The 23336-nt window shown below is 41.0% G+C and overlaps 1 protein-coding gene across 2 annotated transcripts in view; it reads left to right on the plus strand.

Moving 5' to 3' along the window:
- Positions 1-22158: 22158 nt before the first annotated feature.
- Positions 22159-23336, plus strand: part of slc38a3b (solute carrier family 38 member 3b) — a 108050-nt gene continuing 106872 nt past the window's right edge. For both annotated transcript variants that reach the window (XM_052018948.1, XM_052018949.1), the window contains exon 1: positions 22159-22405. The gene's annotated coding sequence lies outside the window, so the exon portion shown is untranslated. The remainder of the gene's footprint in view (positions 22406-23336) is intronic.

Raw genomic sequence — 23336 nt, forward strand, 5'->3', positions numbered from 1 at the left:
CATTGTTTGTATGAAGTGGTTTGCCTGTTAAATACCACCAACTGAATTTTGTGCAAAATGATTTCACTGATGTAGGTTCAATGAGCTGGTCTTAAAAACTCATCAGTTCACCTCTTGTTTTATCTCTTGAGGAATATTTGGAGGTGGGGGAAGGAATAGGAAGACAATTATTTATAAAATGTGAATCAAATTTTTCCCTTTTTCAAAAAAAGTATGTTATCTTTGTGAGGAACTTTAAAGTTTCTGTGTCACATAAAGCCGTGCCTTTTGTGGATATGGCAGTCACCCAGCCTGTGTCACACCCCTTTCCATCTCCTTTTACCATCTGTCAGGAGAGAACTTGAAACAGGACCGTGAAGTCTGACAGGAATGTTCATGGAAGCAAACCAAAGGGTGAAAGGAGAATCCAGCACCTGTTAATGGTTACTCAATTTAATGAAGGTTATTGCTTGGTTCCCATGGTGCTACAAGGAGAATGGAAAGTTGGAAGAGAACACTTGTAGGAATCTTGGAAAGACATTGAACAGAAATAAATAATAAAACAAGTGTCAATTCCATTCATCAACAATAAATACAGATAACAAAAATTAGTTTTCACTTTTAGGGTTCAGGAAGTGTGCCAGGACAAGTGGATGACTACAATTCCTCGAAATGTTGGCGAAGGTAGTGTGTTGTTGCTTTTTCTGCCTACTTCATGTAGCTTGAAGTGTATACAACGTTTTACTGTGTGCAATTCTGGTTGCCCCATTTCGGGAAGGATGTGGAGGCTTTGGAAATGGTGCAGGAGAAGTTTGCCTGGATGCTGCCTGGATTAGAGGGTATGAGCAATAAGGAGAGGTTGGACAAACTTGGGTTGTTTTCTCTGGCATTTCGGAGGCTGAGAGGCGACCTGATAGAAGTTCATAAAATTATGAGAGGCATAGGTAGGGCAGATGGTCAGAATCTTTTTCCCACAGTAGAAATATCAAGTACTAGAGGACACGCATTTAAGGTGAGAGGGGGAAAGTTCAAAGGAGCTGTGCGGGGCAAGTTTTTTTACATGGAGAGTGGTGGGTATGTGGAACGGGTTGCCAGGAGTAGTGAATATGATAGTGGCATTTAAGAGGCTGTTAGGTAGTGACATGAATATGCAGGGTAAGGGAATGGAGGGGTTTGGATCATGTGCAGGCAGAACAGATTTAGTTTAATTTGCATTGTGTTCAGTGCAGACATTGTGAGCTGAAGGGCCTGTTCCTATGCTGTACTGTTCCATGTTCTATGTGGAGCTGCCCTTGATCTTCTAGGTGGTAGAGGTCATGGAGCTTGGGAGGTGCCATTACGGAAGCCTTGGCAAGTAACTGCAGTACCTTTTTGTAGATGGCAAGCGCTGTAGCCAGTGGAAGAAGAGAGGACTGTGAAAAGCGTGCCAGCTAAATCGGGTACAGAAATAGTATATATGACCTTACTCCTCTGATAACATCTGCTATTATTACAGAAAGGATTCTTTGTTGTGAGAAGACAAAGTGCACGTATGCCTTCTAACTTTATTTTTAAGAGCTTGTCAGTAAGAGCAATGAGAAGACCCTGTTTTCTCTTCTCTTCCTGTCTGATCTGAGCTACTCATCCACCTTTGTGCTCAAATCCTGCCTTCTCCCTCACTTGTGTATTTATTCAGCTGCTTCTAATTGGCCACTAACGGCAGGGATACCCTCTTTTGCCCTGCCTCTGGTATTTTCTGCCATCCAGTTCACCAAAGTTGCCTTTTGCTCTGGACAATGACTGCATTTATATAGCACCGTTCACATCAAAATATGTTGCTGAATGCTTCACTGGAGCAGAACCAAGCCAAATTTGATATCAACTGCATGGGAAGAGTAAGTACAGGAGAAAGTGATAGGTTTTATGGACCATCTTAAAGGCAGGGAAGTGGCAAGTTTGATGGAGGAAATTCCAAACCTTTAGTATTTCTGTGTTGTGATGAAAATCCCTGGTTTTTAAAAGAAATAAATGGAATAATAAATAAACATGTGGGCAGCACTCACAAGGAATGAGATAGCAAAAGAAGAAATGGAAGACAGAGAATCAGAGAAAGAGAAAAAAGGGAAGAGTACAAGAGTTGGACATGAAGTGATTATGAGAGAATTTATGTGAAAATCACTTGAAAGGAGATAATTGCTAAAAGCACCAACATCAGATTAAGATGGATTAACTGCCAAGGAATTGGGGATTATGGTCCAGCATTGTGGGTACACCCACACCTCAAGGACTGTAGCAGTCTGTGTAGCCCACATCCCTTGATGAATAATAAAAAAGAATTGGTTATAACCAAGTACAACGGCTTCAGCCTTGTTGATAATGTTGAGGAGATTTCTGATCTCACTCATCCCTGATTTGAGGGGCAGGCACGGTAGTGTAGTGGTTAGCATAACGCTATTACAATGCCAGCGACCTAGGTTCAATTCCGACCGCTGTCTGTAAGGAGTTTATATGTTCTCCCCATGACTGTGTGGGTTTCCTCCGGGTGCTCCGGTTTCCTCCCACATTCAAAAGACGTACGGGTTAGGGAGTTGTGGGCATGCCATGTTGGTGCCAGAAGCGCGGCGACATTTGAGGGCTGCCCCCAGAAAACTCTACACAAAAGATGCATTTCGCTGTGTGTTTCGATGTATATTTGACTAATAAAGATGTCTTATCTTACCTTACTTTAAGTATTCACACAACACAGTGGTGATTTTAGAACATAAGGTGCCAGTCGAGAATGAGAGCTCAGTCTCGTGTACATGAATCAGAATCAGGTTTATTATCACTGACATATGTTGTGAAATTTGTTGTTTTGTGGCAGCAGTACAGTGCAAGACGTAAGGACATAAAAATTACTGTAAGTTACAAAAAATAAATAAATACTGCAAAAGAGGAATAATGAGGTCGTGTACATGGGTTCATGGACCATTCAGAAATCTGTTGACTCCAATGAGAAAAGTGTTGCTGTGCAAGGTGAGGGCTACAGTTAGTTGAAGGACAGAAGAAGAGCGGGAGGGATAACCATTTCAGGAGATGGATTGAGAATTGACATTTTGTTTTTTCCCAGCATGAGTTTGCTTGGATGCTGAATGGTCACAAAATGGGGAAATTACTCCTAAGGATGTAATGGTCTAAGCTTCTATTCTGCAGCAAAACTTTCTTGAAATAATATATACTTTTTCAAAACAACATGCTCGCTACCACTGTCAATATTGTCAGAGAGTGCATCATGTGTTGTTAGGGTCGATTTTCTGAGGAAACATTGACGAAAGCACAGATAAACACCAGCTATCTTTCTGAGCAGAAGAATAAGGTAACAAAGGTTGGAAGGTTCCAGCAAAGTATACCCATTTTGGTGCAACGTATTAGGGCTAAGGTTAAAACAAATACGGTGATTTATATAAAGTAATGCATATGGAACCAACAAAATTAAAACCAATTAATTCGATTAATTAGACACAAGAAATTCTGCAGATGCTGGAATCTGGAGCAATACACAAAAAGTGCTGGAGGAACACAGCAGGTCAGGCAGCATCTATGGAGGGAAATAAACAGTCAGTGTTTCGAGCAGCAAAACGGAGACACGAAATTCTGCAGATGCAGTCGCAACGTCGACTGTTCATTTCCCTCCACAGATGCTGCCTGTCCTGCTGAGTTCCCCCAGCACTTTTAGTGAATTCTATTAATTCATAAAGTTGAAGGGATCTGAAAATAACCATTAGGAACATGAATGGGGAGATGTTAAGAATATTTATCTTACAAAAGCTTGTCAGAATGGGGAATGCTGTGACTTGGAGTGACCAATATTAATTCATTCATAGCATTTAAAGAAAACTGAATAATTACTTAGGAGCGGTAAAAAAAACTCTATTGGAAGTGGACATAAAAAAGGGGTAAAATTCACTGAAGGTGGTAAATTCAGCATAGTTCTATGATAGAATGACATCCCACTATGCAGCAGTGTCTATGCTGTAAAGGATTAGTGTAGCATGCCTCGTAAGGATCACATTGAATGTCCAAATTGCCATGAATTTGATTCTACCATTTGGTTGCGTGGGTTGAAATCAGCAGTCAAAGTGCAAGTGTGTTTAAAATAGCATATAGATGTTTAAGTTTTTTCAATAACCATTCAATCTGTTAATATTTTTCTGCATCAATGCTGCCCTTTCCCAATAAAACTTACAAAGAAATAAAACCTCTGTTCTCCAACTATATCAACAAGTCATTTACAAATCAAATAAAAGTAAATCTTTTCTTAATATCCATACATTTCTTATTGGCTAAAATATTGTGACAGTTTTGTGGTGTGCAGAATACAAGTGTGCCTGGAAGTAAATCTACAAAAAGCAGGAAAAAGCTAACTGTTAGTAGCCACCCATTCAACTTCCTCTGAAACTTCATCATTGTAATAGAAGGAGCCTTCAGAAATACCTTGAAGCAGCAATGCCCAGAGATAACCTGCTTACCGACTAGGACATCTCACCCCCACTCTCCCACCCCCAAGATCTCACCACAAGGGCTGAATCCAGAGCAGAGGTTTGCTGGTTTCATTACTAAAGCAGCATGGAACCAAGGATCCTTGGCCAAACTGTGCTCATTGAAAAGGCAAGGGTGAAATCTTCTAGTGTCTAGAGCCATACTTTACACATTTATACACGGGAGGGAAGGCATAATCAGTGCTAAAGAAAAATGCAATTGAAAACTAAAAAGCAATAATAAGTGTAGGATTAGAAAACTAATTTTAATATTGATAAGCATGGGTGATGAATCTTGATATGATGAAACCTTACTTCCTGGATTATAATGCTTCATTTTAATATAACGAACCAAGTACTGGGCTTTATTTCTATGAGAATAGGCAGGAAGGCATGTTAAGGATATAGAATGGAGACACAAGAGACTGCAGATGCTGGAATCTGGAGCGAAAAACCAACTGCTGGAGGAACTCAGTGGGTCAGGCAGCATCTGTAGAGAGAAATGGACAGTGACATTTCGGGTTGAGACCCTTCATTGTAAAAGAATATAAAGGAACTGAAGAAAGAGTTGCAGGGACATTATCAGAACTGTGAGTTTGCACTTATCAGTAAGTAAAAAGCAAACTGAGACTCCTTCCTTTGGAAAAGAGAAGACTAAAAGTCTTTAAGACTCACTGCCTGTAAAGATTTTGGAAACATATGCAATGTGGGCTTTCGAACGAGTATTGGGTAGGTATATGAGAGAGGGATCAATTTGTAGAACTTTGGGGAGAAAGCTTGGGGGAATAAAATGATATTGCTTTACTAGAAGCCATCATAGATTCAATGGGTCAAACAGTCTCCGTCTGTGCTATAATAATTCTATTAATGTGTGAAAATAGCTTGACCAGGTTGGTCTTGATCTTGCCAATTATGGCATATCCAGAGATAGAATTCATGAATAAAAAATAATTAGTAAAAATATATATATAATAGCAAATTCAAGATTAACATCTTTTCTCAAGTTATTTCAAGTAGTGTCTGAGTTGAAAAACATAGGTGCAAATTAGGGAAGTTTGAAAACCACAGGAAATCGTAAGGTATAGAAAGACATACTGACCAGGGTTAGGTAGAGGGATAAGAGGAGGCTCAGAGGCTCAGGTAGGTCAGAAACACAACATTGACCTGGCTTTAAGAAAGGACTGAGGTCACCTTAACATCAGCAGTAGGGAAAATGCTGGAATCTATTATTATTGAAATAGTATCAGGGCACTTGGAAAATAATAATAGCATTGGACTGAGTTAACATGGACTTATGGAAGGGAAAGCATGTTTGACAGATCTGTTGGAATTTTTTGAGGTTGTAATCAGCAGAATGGCTATGGACAAACCAAGTAATGTGGTGTATGTCCACTTTCTCAAGGCCTTCAATAAAGGGCACTTAAGCTAAATGAGTGTTCATGGTATTGGCACGGATTGAGGATTGGTTAATGGACAGCAAACAGAGAGTGGAATAAATGGATCATTTTTGGGTTGAGACAATGTGATCTCCAGAGATCATTGAGGGGACCAAATGTGTTATATCCCAGTTTGCTGATGATACAAAGGTGGCAGTATGGATTGTAAGATATAAGACAAGATTTCTTTATTAGATGTACATCGAAACACACAGTGAAATACATCTTTTTGCATAGTGTTCTGGGGGCAGCCCGCAAGTGTCGCCACGTTTTCGGTGCCAACATAGCATGCCCACAACTTCCTAACCCGTACGTCTTTGGAATGTGGGTGGAGACCAGAGCACCCGGAGGAAACCCATGAAGACATGGGGAGAACGTACAATCTCCAGACAGTGGCTGGAATTGAATCCGGGTCGCTGGCACTGTAAAGCTAACTGCTACACTACCGTGCCTGCATGGATGCAGAGAAGGTTCTAGTAGAAACAGACAGGCAAAGTGAATGAACAAGAATATGGCAGACGGAATATAATGTGAGGATGCATGATGTCATTACTTTGGTAGAAAAAAGTAGAAAAGCTGTGTATGTTTTTAAATGGTGAGAGATTTCAAAGTTGTGGTGTTCAGGGTGACCTGGCTTGGTAGGCATGGACCAGTTGGGCTGAAGGGTCTGTTTCCCCGCTATTTTACTCTATGACTCTATCTCATTGAAATGTGCAAATTTCATATTCAGATGCTGGGATGATGTTTCCCCTGGCTAGGGTGTCTAAATCCAGGGGTCACAGTTTCAAAATTAAGGGTTGGCTATTCAGGTCTGAGATGAGAAGAAATTCTTCACATAGAAGTCAGTAAATAACTCTATGACTCCAGTAAGTTTCTAACAAGTCAACTACCCAAGAGGACAAAAACAGAAAATGCTGGAAATACTCAGCAGGTCAGGCTGCAAATGTGGGAAGAGAAACAGAGTTTTAAGTGGGAGACCTTTCGTTAGAACTGAAAAGTGGCCTAACTTTCTGAGTATTTCTAGCATCTTCTGCTTTTGCCCTCTTGGGTAGAAATTCACTGGAGTCATAGAATCTTTTGAAGAATTTCATCTCATTTCTGTTTCTGTTTTAGATTTCCAGCATCTGCAGTTTTCTTTTGATTTTCACAAGCTATTCAAAAGGCTCATGGAGGCACAGTCATTGAGTATATTCAAGACAGAATATTTAAATATTAAAGGAATCAAAGGATCACAAGATCACAAGACAGAAGTAGGCCATTCGGCCCATCGAATATTACTTACTACCTCACCATGAGCTGAACTATTCTCCCATCTAGCCCCAATTCCTGGCCTTTTCCCCATTTCCCTGGAAACCTTGACTAATTAGATACCTATCAATCTCCTCCTTAAACACCCCGAATGATCGGGCCTCCACAGCTGTATGTGGCAACGAATTCCATAAATCCACGAACCTCTGGCTAAAGAAATTTCTCCTCATTTCTGTTCTAAATGGGTACCCTCTAATTCTAAGACTGTGCCCTCTAGTCCTGGACTCACCCACCAAGGGAAACAACTTTGCCACATCTACTCTGTCCAGGGGTTAGTGCAGGAAAGTATTGCTTAGGTAAAAGATCAGACATAATCTTATGAAATGAGACAGGAGGGGACAATTGGCCTGTTCTTGTTCCAACTTCATGTTCTTATATTTTACTGGCAATGGTCTGCTTCTCTGTGGAACACTCTGTACAGTTCTACAGAATTACGACATTGGAGTCAAACATTGGAGTCACAGGAATTTCTGAGGAAAGTAACCATGACCCAGTTGTCTTCAGCTCATTTGTTTATCTTCTCCCTGCAATTATGTACAATTCACTTTATTTACTCTTTCAGTTATGAGGCAACCCATTCACTCTTCCAGCTTAACTTGGATAATATCCCAACAGTCATCATTCACCAGAGCCTTAAATGGAACAGCCACACCAACAATGTGGCCACAAGAACAAGACAGAAGGTTAGCACTCTGTAACATTATGCTCTCTTCTTCAACCCTCTAAGCCTTGCCACGGAGTTATGTTGGAATACTCTCTGTTTGTAAGAATGGGTGCAGCCACATCAATGCTGAGCAACACACACAAAATGCTGGAGGAACTCAGCAGGTCAGGCAGCATCTATGGAGAAGAATAAACAGTCGACCTTTTGGGTCAAGACCCTTCATCAGGACCAGTCCAAAAATGTTGACTGTTCATTTCCCTCCACAGATGCTGCCTGATCTGTTGAGTTCCTCCAGCATTTCGTGTGTTGCTCCAGATTCTCGCATCTGCAGTCTCTGGTGTCTCCACACAGAACATTAGATCACTTGATCACTAGACTCAATGGAAACAACCTCATGAAAGTGTATTGTGTGCAATATATATTAATGATACACTACAGTATCTCACCAAGCATACTTCAGTTGTTCTTTTCAACTCCACTAGTCCTAACACTAGATGAAAACTAGTGACTCAAATCTTTATGGGTGGGAAAAAATAAACCAAGCACTTATCTTCATCTCTAAGCAGACAGAATAATAGAAAAGTCTCTTTAGAATTATGTTGAACTTTAGTTGAAACACAATTGGTGAACTGCAAAGCATTCTGGACTCTGAATTATAAAATAGATCTGTAAGCACTGGAGAAGATGCAAGGCATGCTTACAAGGATAATAATAAGGCTATACCTATTGGGAATGATTGATAAGGTCAAGGATCCTTTCTCTAGAAAAGAAGAATGACCTGAAGGAGATCTTTAAAATTATGATTCAATTGGGTAGACATAAAAAGAAGTTACAAGGAGACCATAACTAGGGTAATATGCAGTAATACTAGAGTAATGTGAGCTAGTGACTCATGAAGAATTCAGGAGAAACCGCTTTACTCAGAAAGTTGGTGGAACACATTTCTTCCTACCACAGGATTGGTTGAGGTGAATAGCATGGATGGGAACAAGAAATAAAATGTATTGATGGACTTAGATGAAGAGAGGTGGGAGGAGGCTAATATGGAACATAAACATCTCCATCAACCTATTATGTCTGTTTAGGTACTGTAAATAATATTACATTACAAATCTGGATGATTAGTATTCAAGGATAATAATACCCAAAATAAAAGGTCACTCAAAGAAATAACCATTAGATTTTTACCAAAACACTATTTTCTATTTTGTTTCCATTTCTAATTGCTTGAAGAATGAACTAATCTGTGGACCTATTCAGCTACAGTCTTTGCTAGATAGGAACAGTCCTGCCTATCAATTGGTTTGTGGCGATCTGTTAGGTGTAGTCAGTGAGACTTTGATTTTCTACCTCCTTTCACCTTATTTCACCTGAAGCATGAATGCCTGTGATCAGCCTGAATATGATTACTTTTGATAAATGCATAGCATTGTTAATGATGCCTAGGAAATTACTGGATTGTCAGAAGATCCCATCTGGTTCATTAATGATAAGATAAGACATCTTTATTAGTCACATGTACATCGAAAAACACAGTGAAATACATCTTTTTGTGTAGAGTGTTCTGGGGACAGCCTGCAAGTGTCACCACGCTTCCGGCGCCAACATAGCATACTCACAACTTCCTAACCTGTAGGTCTTTGGAACGTGGGAGGAAACCAGAGCACCCGGAGGAAACCCACACAGACACGGGGAGAACGTACAAAACTCCTTACAGACAGCAGCCGGAATTGAACCCGGGTCGCTGGCACTGTAAAGCGTTATGCTAACCGCTACACTACCGTGCCTGTCCTTTAGGGATGAAACCTGCCATCCTTACCTGGTCTGGTCCCCATGTGACTCCAGACCCACAGCAACGTGATTGACTTCCAACTTCTCCCCGAGATAGCCTAGCTATGGGCAACAAACGGGTGACACTCTCAGCCCTAGAATTTAAAACACAGAACCTTGATGTTCAATCCATCTGTGCTGGGTTCTGCCCAGCAGGGCTACAACTTGGAGTGTCTCCCCTCAGCCTCCTCTGCTCCAAGAAAAACAAACCCAGCCTATCTAGACTCTCCTTACAGGGCTGACATGATCGAGATATTCAAAATTATGAGAACCATAGGTAGGGTAGATAGAGAAAGCCCTTTCCTCTTGGCAGACGTGTCTTCGACCAGAGGGCATAGGTTTAAGGTAAGGGGTAGAGATTCCAGTGGGAACTGAGCAAGTAATTTTTCACCCAGAATGCAGGTGAAATCTGGAACGCACTGCCTGAGGACGTGGTGAAGGCAGGTACTCTCACAATGATGGAAAAGTATTCAGATGAGTACTTGAAACACAAGGGCATAGAAGGCTACAGTGTGCTGAGTGCTGGAAAATAGTGTTAGTATAGATAGGTTGGCATGGACATGGAAGGCTGAAGAGCCTAATATGATGCTCTGATTCTAAAAGAATTCGCCTTATCTCCATCTGAAATGAGTGGTCCTTTATTTTAAGACATTGACTCCTCTCCCACAAGACTCCTCTCCTGTCAAAACCCCTCAAAACCCCATGGGTCTTCAGGCGGTGTGTTCCAGACTTCACCTGCAGCCTGGGTGAAAAATTGCTTCTTCAATTCCCTCTTAAATCTCTACCCCTTACCTTAAACCTATGCCCTCTGGTCTTTCACCCCGAAAGGGTACATCCTATGTGTTTTTATAATCTTAATTTAAGACATAACTATTAATAAAATGGTACTTTATTATCTCAGAAAATTGCATTGATATATTTTTGTTTCTTTTTTAACTGAGATTACTGAAGTCTAAAATGCAATTAGTGTTTTTATATTGAAACACATGGGAAACACCTTTTTGATTTACAAATTATTGCTGCAGTGTTAAAGTCATCGAGCCATGTGACACAGAAACAAGCCCTTTGGCCTACCGTGTCCACTGTAATTATCTATACTGGTTCCATTTACCCACATTTTCCCATAGCCTACCATACCTTGGATTTTCTCCTGGAACGCAGCCCATTCATAACTTGAATAATATCTGTATTTCCTTAACTACTTGTTAGCCATTAGAATCAATCTACCAGTCAAGGTGCTCTGATTGTCACTGAAAAATTGGTCATTTGTTTCACTGCAACTTCACTATGTGCTCAGGTAATTCCCTGCATGCTTCCTCCAACATCAGAAGATTTTCTTTCTCTGTACATGTGGCAATCAATAGACCAACTTGGTTGCACAAGCAACATCCACTGACTGTAAGTTTTTATCCAATGGGACCTGGAATATCTTAGACCATCTAGGATAGCCTTGTGTATGAATAGAGCCTTATGTCCAAATTTATGATCAGGTACTGCTGACTATTGTTGTTGACATTCAATTGTGCGCAGGCGTGGGGGAAGTCCAGTTTTGCGAATATCTTTGATCACATAGAAGTCTTGGGAAATGGATTCCAGATACTGTTCATCTTTTTGACCTGATTAAGTGTGACTTTGCAGTTTTCACACAGCTGCGCCGTTCTGTCTTAAATATGTCCCCTTACTCTGAATGATTTTCATAAGCACACTGTTTTGTTCTAGCCTTTCTTCTTCAGTTTCAGCGTGACTCTTTAGAGCTGACAGGGTCTGGGTTTGAAATAGCCTAACTTTGCTTCTGATCTGATGTAAAAGTGCACATTGTGCCCTGTTATGCATTAGAGCTGTCTTTAGACTCATTGTAATACCTTTTCAATAATGCGTCAAGGTGCAATTTTGAAGCATCAATGTTATTCCAATCTAGCTTGAGTTATCCAGACAGTCCTTCCCTTTTAAAGTTGGCCTGATTTTTTTTTTGGCTTGACATGATGATGGGAAGCCATACTCACTGTCTAATGCATTGCACTGTGAAATATCAGTAGAATGGATTTTCAGCTTGACAGCTTTCTGCCAATTGTTTAACTTGCAAGAATAAAAAGACTTAACTTATTACCAAATTGTCTGTTGCAGAATCTGTTCACATGCTGATGTAAGCAATACCTTTACTCTAAAGTCTATTTGCTGCTGTACATATTCTGTTTTTATTGTCAGAACAAAGTTCAAAATTATTTTGTTGATTTAAATGGCCAGTGAAATTGCTTTTGTTGCCTTGTTTTATCTTGGATCTGCAGGCTGTGGAAATGTGACTTTTCTTTTGGAAACTGAAACACTTGAATACTCTAAACTGACAAAATGTGGTAAATGATAGCCCTTGGAATGATAAAAACTGATTGAATACTTTGGAGTCAGTTTTGTAACCTTGAACTTTGCTATGGCTACTTTGACTGGGGACTGCAGCTGTGGTAGATGAAATTCTGTAGCATTTTTGGATGACATTTCTGTGACACACCATTTTACAAATTCAAACGTGAGAATTGCATGTTCAACAGCATTGACTGAATTTGTTAATCTACCAGTCAACAGACAAACCTAAAATGTAAGGCATGATTCAAAAAACTAAAGCACCAAGGTGACAATGTGAGGATAGGTTCTTTGATAGAACAATTCATTCACTAACTGTCTCGCTTGACTTTTGGCTCCTTGTCCCATACTAGAAAAAGGTTTTCATCATTTCTAATTGTTTTTGAGCAAAGTAATTTTCCAGCTTCTTCACAACGTCTTTAAGCTAGACATCATTTGCCTTGCCTGGCTCAAGAAGATTTTTCAGCAGGTCAGATGCTTCTTGCTCAATCTCTTTTAGACTATTGTTTTACTGCACTCAGATAACACATGGTTTTGGGCTCTCATGATATCACCTTCTCTTTCTAACTCCAGAATCCAGTTCACTTTGAAAAAACACATCCATTGTTTGATATGAGATCACAAGATCACAAGACAAGGGAGCAGAAGCAAGCCATTCGGCCCATCGAGTCTGCTCCAAGGAAAAGGGAAAAAAAGAAATGAGAAATGGGGAATGGGGGGGGGGAAACAAAAAAACCCTATTCTAATCCCAATTTCCGGCCTTATCCCCATATCCCTTGATACCCTGACTATTTAGATATCTATCTATCTCCTCCTTGAACGCCCCCACTGATCTGGCCTCCACTGCTGTACGTGGCAAGGAGTTCCACAAATTCACCACCCTCTGGCTAAAGAAATTTCTCCTCATCTCTGTTTTGAAACTGTACCCTCTAATTCTAAGATTGTGCCCTCTGGTCCTGGACTCACCCACCAAGGGAAACAGCCTAGCCACATCTACTCTGTCCTTTCCTATCAACATTTTAAATGTCGCTATGAGGTCCCCTCTCATTCTTCTGTACGCCAGTGAGTACAGTCCAACAGCCGACAAACGCTCATCATACGTAAGCCCTTTCATTCCTGGATTCATCCTCGTAAATCTCCTCTGAACCCTCTCCAAAGTCAGCACATCCTTCCTAAGATGTGGGGCCCAAAACTGCCCACAATATTCCAAATGAGGCCTCACTAGTGCCCCGTAGAGCCTCATCAACACTTCCTTACTTTTATACACTATACCTCTCAAAATGAATGCCAACATAGCATTCGCTTTCTTTACCACCGATCCGACCTGGTGGTTAACCTTTAAGGTATCCTGCACGAGTACCCCCAAGTCCCTTTGTACTTCCGTACTTTGAATTTTCTCTCCTTCTAGATAATAATCTGCCCACTTATTTCTGCTTCCAAAGTGTACAACTGCACATTTCTCAACATTGAATCTCATCTGCCATTTTCTTGCCCATTCTCCTAAACTATCTAGGTCTCTCTGCAACCTTCCTATCTCCTCAATACTCCCTACTCCTCCACCTATCTTGGTGTCATCCGCAAACTTAGCCACGAAACCATTTATTCCATCATCCAAATCGTTAATGTACAAGGTAAAAAGGAGCAGCCCCAACACCGACCCCTGAGGCGCACCACTAGTAACCGGTAACCAACCAGAACGAGATCCTTTTATTCCCACCCTTTGCTTCCTGCCAACCAGCCAATGCTCTACCCATTCTGTTATCCTACCCATAATTCCATTACCTCTCATCTTATTAATCAGTCTCTTGTGAGGCACCTTATCGAAGGCCTTTTGAAAGTCTAAATACACAACATCTACTGCCTCTCCCTTATCCACCCTACCTGTGATTTCTTCAGAAAGCTCCAATAGGTTGGTCAGGCAGGATCTTCCCTTCACAAAATCATGTTGGCTAGGACCTATCTTGCCTTGTGCCTCTAGGTATTCCGTAACCCCATCCTTGAGGGGGCTGAGTGGTTCTTGAGCTCTGTCATACATGCTGAGGATCCCGATTTATGCCTTTCAGAGCAGCCCTGTTGTCCCATCACATTCAACTAAAACATGACTAACGATGCTCCACTTTCCACTGCGGCTTGCCATGCTATGCATCTTGTTGGTTCATGTTGATACCTTCAACAAATGAGATAAGTGTGAGCAGTCATAGGAAAACACAACAAAAAAAAACAGCTTTGGTGCTCCAAACTTTCCCAGAACATTCCGTGCAAAAATCATCAATGTGCAACAAATCCTTCAACATCCATCCAGACCATCTGGACAACAGGAACACATACACCAGGCTGGTGTTCATTGACGACAGATCAGCCTTTATTGCAATCATCCATCCAAACTTATCATCAAGCTTCAAGACCTGGGCCTCTGCAACCGCATCTGCAACTGGATCCTCATCAGCAGACTAGTCAATAAGGATTGGTAACAACATCTCCTCCTCGCTGACCATCAACACGGGTGCACCTCAAGGCTGTGTGTTTAGACCCCTGCTGTACTCCCTATACACACATGACTGTGTGGGTAAGCACAGCCCCAAAGCCATATGGAAATTCGCTGACGACACCACTGCTGTCGGATGAATCACAGGTGGTGATGAGTCAGCGTACAGGAGTGAGATAGGACACCTGGTTGAATGGTGCAGCAACAACAACCTTTCGCTCAACATCAGTTAAACTAAAGAACAGATTGTTGACTTCAGGGAGGGGAAGGGGGACAAACATGCACCAGTCTACATTGGGGGATTGGTATTGAAGAGTCAGTGGCTTTAAATTCCTGGGTGTTAACATTATCAGATGACCTGTCCTGGGCCCAGCACATGGATGCAATCACAAGGAAGGCATGCCACCATCTCTACTTTCTTGGAAGGTTAAGGAGGTTCGGCACGTCACCGAGCTCGCTAACTTCCACAGATGTACGGTTGAAAGTATCCTGACTGGTTGCATCATTTGAATGTGTAAGAATGTAAGAAGTTGCAGAGAGTAATGGACTCAGCCCAATACATCACGGGCACATCCCTCTACACCTACAAAAGTATCTACATGAGATGCTGCCTCATGAAGGCAACATTTATGATCAAAGATCCCCGCATCCAGGCCATGCCATCTTCTCGCAGCTACCATCAGGCAGGAGGTACAGAAGCCTGAAGTCCCACACTACCAGGTTCAAGAACAGCTACTTCCCTTCAACCATTTGGTTCTTGAACCAACCTGAACAACCCTAATCACTACCTCAGTACGGTAACACGATGACCACTTTGACTACTTTGCACTCTCATTGTGTTCTTTCTCATATAATTTTGTATATTTTATGTTCAGTTTATGCTTAATTTATGTTTTTCTTGTGAATATTGTGTCTTTAATGCTATGTGCCTGTGATGCCGCTGCAAGTAATTTTTCATTGCACCTGTGCATACACCTACTTGTGAATAAGACAATAAACCTGACTTTGATCCAGATTGCCAATTTGTAATGTTTTCAGAATGCAATCAGACACTCCCATCACAGTATGATCCGCAAGTTGCCAGAGAAATACCAGAAATATTAGAGAGCAGAAAATATAACTCATAAACCTAGCAGTGGAAACAAAAATCCTAATAAATTTAAACATAAGATCACAGCCAAGCTGATCTTCTCTCACCTATTGGTCACACAACAGCACTTCCATCAGAGGTCACTATTACCTCTTAAGAAGGGTCCCTGGGTGATTTTCCCTCTCCTAGTCTAAGATATGTATATTGATTGTAGATTCACTGACACTGCTGCAGGTAATATGCCTAACTGAGTCTGCTTGTAACTCGCTGGACTAACTGTGGCTCTCCATTTCACATGGTCAGAAGCCACATAGTTGGTTTACTAAGACGCGGGTCACTAGCAATACACGTTTCTTTTAATATTAAGTAACAAATGACACTGTATGGGAACTGCATTGAAAATTGCTGCCTTACCACCTGCTTTTGCTCATAGTGCTTTTGCCCTTCTAGTGCCTCCAGACCTCTGTTAATGTTTATATTCATCTTACCATTTAGAGTGCAAAGACATCATTGAATTCTGTGAGTGATGTTAACAATTTACATTCGACTGACAGTTAAAATGAAAAAACGCAATTATTATATAGTCCAAGAATTCTGGTATTTGATGCATGGTTCTGACATTCATATTTACCAGATATTTAATTTGGCACTATAAAGGGATATCTTTGTAATATCCATAACATCTTGGCAAATCTCCTTGTCTGCTTTTCATTCTCCCAGGGCCTTCCATCAATTATAATTTGTTCAACAAATGCACATTAATACCACAGATTCAGTGAATGGTTGTCATTTGTCCTTGGATATGTCACTCATCCTGCATCCTGTGCCTTATCTGCCTGGTAATTGTGAAGAGATTTATATCAGGAATGGCACAATATGCCATAATGTGCCAATACACAGAGGAAATTAAAAGAACACGCTGAGTCACACTGCCTTAGCTCTGCCAATAAGTGAAAGCTCAGGGGGTTCATACATGGCTCTCTACCTCTGGAGAGAGGGAAGAAATGAGGGCATGTTACCTGAGGGTTGCTTTTGTGAACCTCTATGGTCTACTCAGCCATGGGATTTTAAAGCAGTCATTCTGTCACTGATTCATACAAGTTTATAGAAGAGACAATTTGGGGAGAGCAGAAAGGTTATTGCAAAAAATAATTAAGTAGAGTTCTGCAGGTAAAAAAAAATTGCAGGAAGTTGGGATGTGGGAATAAGTCTCCTAGATCTTATAGTGGGAGACATTTGGCTGAGGTTTGATGTTTCCATTCTTTAGTGGGAATCTAATGCAATCTAATCTCTGTATTAATCCTATGGAACTGTCCAGTTTCCAGGAGAGGTCAATCTATTGCATTAATCTGAGTAATGGCCAGGCCTGTATGGGCACTAGTTTGGTGGCAGGGAATGGGGTTTGGAAGGTGAGGAGTTGGCAATCTACAGGAGGAGCAAGCTAATAAGAGCTGTTCATAAGTAATCATTCAAGTACCTAATAGTCTGAAAGCTGGAGTGAAGCTAAATAGCGTACCAAGAAAGTCATACGTACTTTAGATTTTGAAAACAAAGTAATTATTAATTTGCACAACACATTGATTTGGTCACATTTAGAATACTTTGTTCTTCCTGGATGTCTTGGAAAAATGTTGAAGAGGTTGTATATAATCATCTGGGTGGTGTCTGGATGGACTTGAAGTATTGAATTTCATTCTACAGGAATAATGATGGCTAAGAGCAGATTTAATAATTCTCCATTCTGGAAAGCATGATCAAAATGTGGCCTAACTAATGGTCCTTAAAAAAAACATAAAGATGATAAGCTGAAAGTGGCATTTGTAGATGATATTGTCTGCTGAATACTGCATTGACTAAAGACCAATTCATGCAAAGTTACTGTTCCTCTTTGCATACATTGGCTTTTATTTGAAAGAAGTCAATGCAATAAAAATCAAATCATTAACAAACACTCACATGCACCACACAAAACCAATATGTCCCAATCCCCTAACACCCCAATACTTTGACCCCCTCTGCCTCAGTTCCTTGTATCTCGGTGGCTAGTGCAGCACACCAGTTTTTCTCACACTTGCAAGCACTGCCCAAGCAAACAAAAAGTCTGTGCTTTCCCGATTCCTCTTGAATCTATCTTGGTCAGAATTAACAGGTTTAACAAAGGTAAGTCATTAAAATTGAGGAGAGAGTACAAGAAAAGTGAGGGCAAGTAGCTTGACAAGCAAACGAACAGAAAAACAGTGGAATCCACCAAAAGACAGAGGGCAACTGAAGGAGATAGAGAATGGACATGACTCAAAGAAACAGTTAATGTAAGAGAGACCTGTTTACTTTTGGTCCCTGAACAACATGGTGGGAGACCATCAAGCCATATATAAAGAATTCACACTGCTTCCTGGCTCAGGTCTGCTGAAAAAGGAAGTGGCAGAACTCATAATGAAGGACAGCAGAACAAAACATCTATGCTGGATATCACCTCAGTCCTTTAACCTCCACATTAACAATCCACTCACAGAATTTCGAGATAAAATTGAATACACTCCAGAAGACCTAGAGCTTTTTTTTTCTTCCCATGCAGATAAGTTCTTCAACACACAGGCAAAGTGCTTTTCTTTTCACACATTAGGAAGCAAAGCGATAATCTTCAAATGATACTGCATGGCTACAAAGCCAGCAAGTAATTTTGATGTTAACGCACTGAAGATAATGTAAGGTAGTTTAGAAGGATTTTGATAGACTGCCACTTTTTCATTTTAAATTAGTGAAGACTTACAGATATTAGCTTCATTGTATCAAAAGTTCATATACAATTTACATTTCCAAGGTGCAAAGAATAATGTGGAAGGTAGACAGTGAGTACAGAAAATAATCTGTGTTATCAAATTGAGCACTTCAGTGTTCACAGAACTTACTCCATGTTGGCAGTTCATTAAGATACTTTCACCACAAACTTACCATCATAATATAAGACAATCTGATTATGAATATTGTAAATATATACACACAGTGTTCATATTTACCATCAAAGGCCTCCCTGTAAATGTATGTTTCTTTTGAACTTAAGAACATAGAACATAGAACAGTACAGCACAATATAGACCCATCAGCCCACAATGTTGTGCTGACCTTTAAACCTCGCCTAAGACTATCTAACCCCTTCCTCCCACATATCCCTCTATTTTAAATTCCTCCATATGCTTATCTAGTAATGTCTTGAATTTGACCAATGTACCTGCCTCCACCATCGCCCCAACTTAAAGATCCTAGATTAAAGAGTATGATTAAGGAAACTTTCTTTACATGAACAATGCAGCCAACTCCAAATGACATTTATCTATACTCTATATCTACAAGAGTTCTAACCTTCCGTGAAAAGAATTCCTCACAAATAATTATAATGTATTAACCTTCAGTTGAAAAGAATAATTCTTCTAAATTCAAAGCTGCTTAATTCAACTGAGGCAATGTTAGCACCTTAAAGTCCCACTTTTGCTGCATTATTTGCACTGCTTAAATCAAATGAAATATTAATTCATGTTACAGCACCAAATTCCCACTCTGCTGAGTTCTCGAAATACTTTCAGTCAAAGTATTAGATCATTTAAAATGGTAACACGCAGATTTTAACGAGTCAACATTTTCTCCAGTTTGCACTAGTGAGGGGGCAGAGGAGATATATAAAGATATTGGCAGGGCTGGAGATTTATCCTTATGAAGAGACTCTCTAGTCTGGATTGTTTCCTGGAACCAAGATACTGACATGAGATATAAAAGTATAAAGAGAATTCAGAAGGGTAAACAGAAAGGGCCTATTTTCCTTCGGAAGGAAGTTAGTTACTAGCGGACATAGGTTTATATTAATTGATAGATAGCTTAGAAGGGAGTTGAAACAAAAAGTTATTTTACTTATCTAGTGGTGAGGGTCTAGAACTCACTGCCTGGAAGGTAGTGGAGGCAAAACTCCTCACCACAATTAAAAAGTGCACCCTAAAGAGCTCTAATCTGCAGGACTTTGGACCAATTTCTGAAGTCCATAACATATGGTACAGTCATTTGATGGGACTGACAAGCCAAAGCAGTACGACGAGATGGTCGCCCACCTCTTTGCTGGCTGTGGGTCTGCGAGGAGGGTGCGGTGAAAGATGCAAGGGCCCTTGTCATCCCCAGCAGCAGCGTAACAGAGGATTCTCTGATCTACGGGCTGTTCCCGGGGACACACACAGAGACGGACATCAACTGCTGCTGGAAGGTCATCAACTCGGTGAAAGACACTCTTTGGTCTGCCTGAAACTTGTTGGTCTTCCAGTACTGCGAGATGTCCGTAGGGGAATGCTGCCGGCTGGCACATTCCAGGCTGCAGGAGTACGTGCTGAGGGACGCACTGAAGCTGGGCACAGCCAACGCAAAGGCTCGGTGGGGAAAGACTACAGTTTAGGGTTCTTCTGCCACTGGAGAGGGACGGGCGGGGACAGGGAGAAAGCCTCTAAATATTGTAAATACGGGACCGGGTAGCTTCCAGGGAGCCACATGTGTGGCATCGGTGCTGTTTTCTACATAAAAAGGTAACACTAATGAATGATCTGTACAAGAATGTAAAGGTTTGCACTGTTTTGTAATTGTATGTAGTTTGTCTTTTATTATGAATAAAGTTTATTTTGTAAAAAAACAAGACAAGCCAAAGCAGTGAGTGAGTCATGACTCCATGACTCCCTCTTCTGAATTACTAAATCATCACTCAGTTTCTGTAAGCACCAAACCAAGCAAAGGGAAATGCTACCAGGATAAGGGTCTGCTTCAACTGATGTTGCAGTTTCCATCACTGCTTAAATGCTTTTTTATATTCAGCAATACTGTAGAGAAATGTTGCTCAAATTCTGTAAGATCAGTTTTCTAATATCTCTTAATTAAATACAAAAGTGATTCTGTTAAATTTCTCACTATGCCTACTGTTCATCATCTGTACGGCCCCAGTCAGGTGGTTGGAGGAGAGTTATTCCTGGAAATGGGGCTCTGATTTGTAACTTTCTGACAGAAGTAGTTGGATTTACCTCGTCCAGCTCGTCTCGTTTATGAAAGCTAATGAAGCCAAAGTAAATCTGTTAAAAGAGAGAGAAATATGTATGAATATAAATGACATCCATATACACACTTGACATCAATTATTTCAAAATCAGAATCAGATTTATTATCACTGACTTAAATGACACGTAATTTGTTGTTTAGCGGCAGCAGTACAGTGCAAAGACATAAAATTACTATAAATTACAAAAATAAACAAATAGTGCAAAAGAAGGAATAATGAGGTAATGTTCATGGGTTCATAGACTGTATTTATAACATATATTAACTCAACATATCTTTATATTAAATAAACTTTATACAGATATATTTACATTCCTTTCTGAACAACATATAAGAACCTGAAGGGTCTTAACAAGGGAGGCGTGGAGAGGATGTTTGCCCTTTGAGAGACTTTAGAATGAGGGCCACTGTTTAAAAAACCTACTTAAGACAGAGATGAAGGGACTTCTTTTTCTCAGATGGTCGTGAGTGTCTGCACCCTCTTCCTCAAAAGACGGTGGATAATTTTAAGACAGAGGTAGATAAAATCTTGGTGAGTAAGGGGTGAAAGATTATCGGTGGTGGGCAGGAATGCAAAATTGCTCTAGTTTTTGAGGAGTTTGAGGAGAGTTGATATGTCACCAAAGACTCTCACAAATTTCTATAGATGTACAGTGGAGAGCATTCTGACTGCTTGCATCACAGCCTGGCATGGATTCTCCAATGCACAGGATCGCAAGAGGCTGCAGAGGGTTGTAGACTCAGCCAGCTCCATCACGGGCACAACCCTCCCCACCATCGAGGACATCTTCAAGAGGCAGTGACTCAAGAAGGCAGCATCCATCACCAAGGACCCTCACCATCCAGGACATGCTCTCTTCTCATTTCTACCATCGGGGAGGAGGTACAGGAGCCTGAAGACCCACACTCAATGATTCAGAAACAGCTTCTTCCCCTCCGCCATCAGATTTCTGAACAGTCCATGAACCCATGAACACTACCTCCTTATTCCCTTTTGTTTGCACTATTTATTTGTCTTTGTAATTAATAGTAATTTTATGTCTTTGCACTATACTGCTGCCGCAAAACAACAAATTTCACGTCATCTAAGTCAGTGATAACAAATCTGATTCTGAGATTGTGAATTAGATCAACTAGATTTTATTAAATGGCAGATTAGACTCAAAGGGCCGAGTGGCCTACTCCTGTTCCTAATTTTTAAGTGTATTTGTATGCACGGTATGTTTATATGTATAAAATAATCATAATGTGCAAACACACATATATATGGGGTATATATAAATACTATGTATGCATGCAAAGAATTGATACATAGTATAGTGTTTCAGTAAGTGTGAGATTCTTGTGTGTAGTAATCAGGTATGCGTGGTTAATAAATGGTGTTACTGTCCTGTTAGCTGGGAGTGGCTGGGCGTGTGTTAAGAGGGGCTGGAGAGGGAGTTCTGCCGGGGGGCGGATCCAGCGGCAGAACATAGTGGAGCGCAGCACGCTGACGGACACCCGCGCAAAGGTTGGCGGCTGCCGCCCCGCCGTCTGAGCGCTTCTCCCACAGTCTGCGGCTGCTTCCATACACTTCCCAGCTCCGTTTGGAGCACCAGCAGTCCAGCCATCCCTGCAGGAACAACATAGGAGACAGAGAGAGAGAGAGAGACGGGCAACCTCCCGCTGGACAGACAGACCCGGGTAAGCAGCACATGTGTGAGGATCTACAGCAACAACAGACACAAAGATCTGGCGACGTTTGTATGAGGAGGGGTGATTAAATGGGACGATTTCTCCTCTTTGAATGGAAAGTTGCGCCTTTGCACACTGCCTGCTTTTGTTAAACTTCTGTTCCTGAGGGGTGGGAAAGGCTGGTTTCCTTTCAAGTTTCCGAATGTGACGCTGTCCCGCCAGTTTGGGACCCCTCGGGCTGACAGTTTGGCTGTGAGGTTGACACTGACCGTCATGGGAAGGGGATGGTAACCGTGTGGCAGTGGTGAGGGGTTTGCCCACACCATGGTCACAGGCATGAACTCGGTGCATGAACGTCTACTTGGATGCAGTGGCTGAAATCTCGGCAAACCTGGTGTCATTTCAGCGGTCAGACATCCCGGGACGGGGGTGAAATTCAAATCTCCAACTTTGCTGAGTGCTAACTCATCCTGGATTTGTATGAGTGTGTGTTGGATGCATGTTTGTGTGTATTGTGTGTCCAAAAGCTGATATGTATGTGTTTACATGTATGTGTGTGTCCAGTATTAGTGTGTGGCATATGTTTGTGTGTATGTCCCTGTGTTTATATGTGCATGTGTTCTTGTGTGTGTCCATTATTGGTGTGCACTGTATGTTCATGTGTATGACTGTGTGTTTGCACATAAAACATAGAACAGTACAGCACTGGAACAGGCTCTTCAGTCCACGATGTGCTGAACTAATTAAACTATTAATTAAAAGCATGTGTTCATCTAAGTGTCCACATATTGGTGTGTGGTGTATATTCCTATGTTAGACCATAAGGCATAGGAGCAGATTTGGGCCATTCATGGCTGATTTATTTTTCCTTCTTAACCCCATTCTCCTGCCTTCTCCCCATAACCTTTGACACTCATACTAATCAAGAACCTATCTACCT

The sequence above is a fragment of the Pristis pectinata genome, chromosome 6 (genome assembly GCF_009764475.1).
Source record: "Pristis pectinata isolate sPriPec2 chromosome 6, sPriPec2.1.pri, whole genome shotgun sequence".
Lineage (NCBI taxonomy): Eukaryota > Metazoa > Chordata > Chondrichthyes > Rhinopristiformes > Pristidae > Pristis > Pristis pectinata.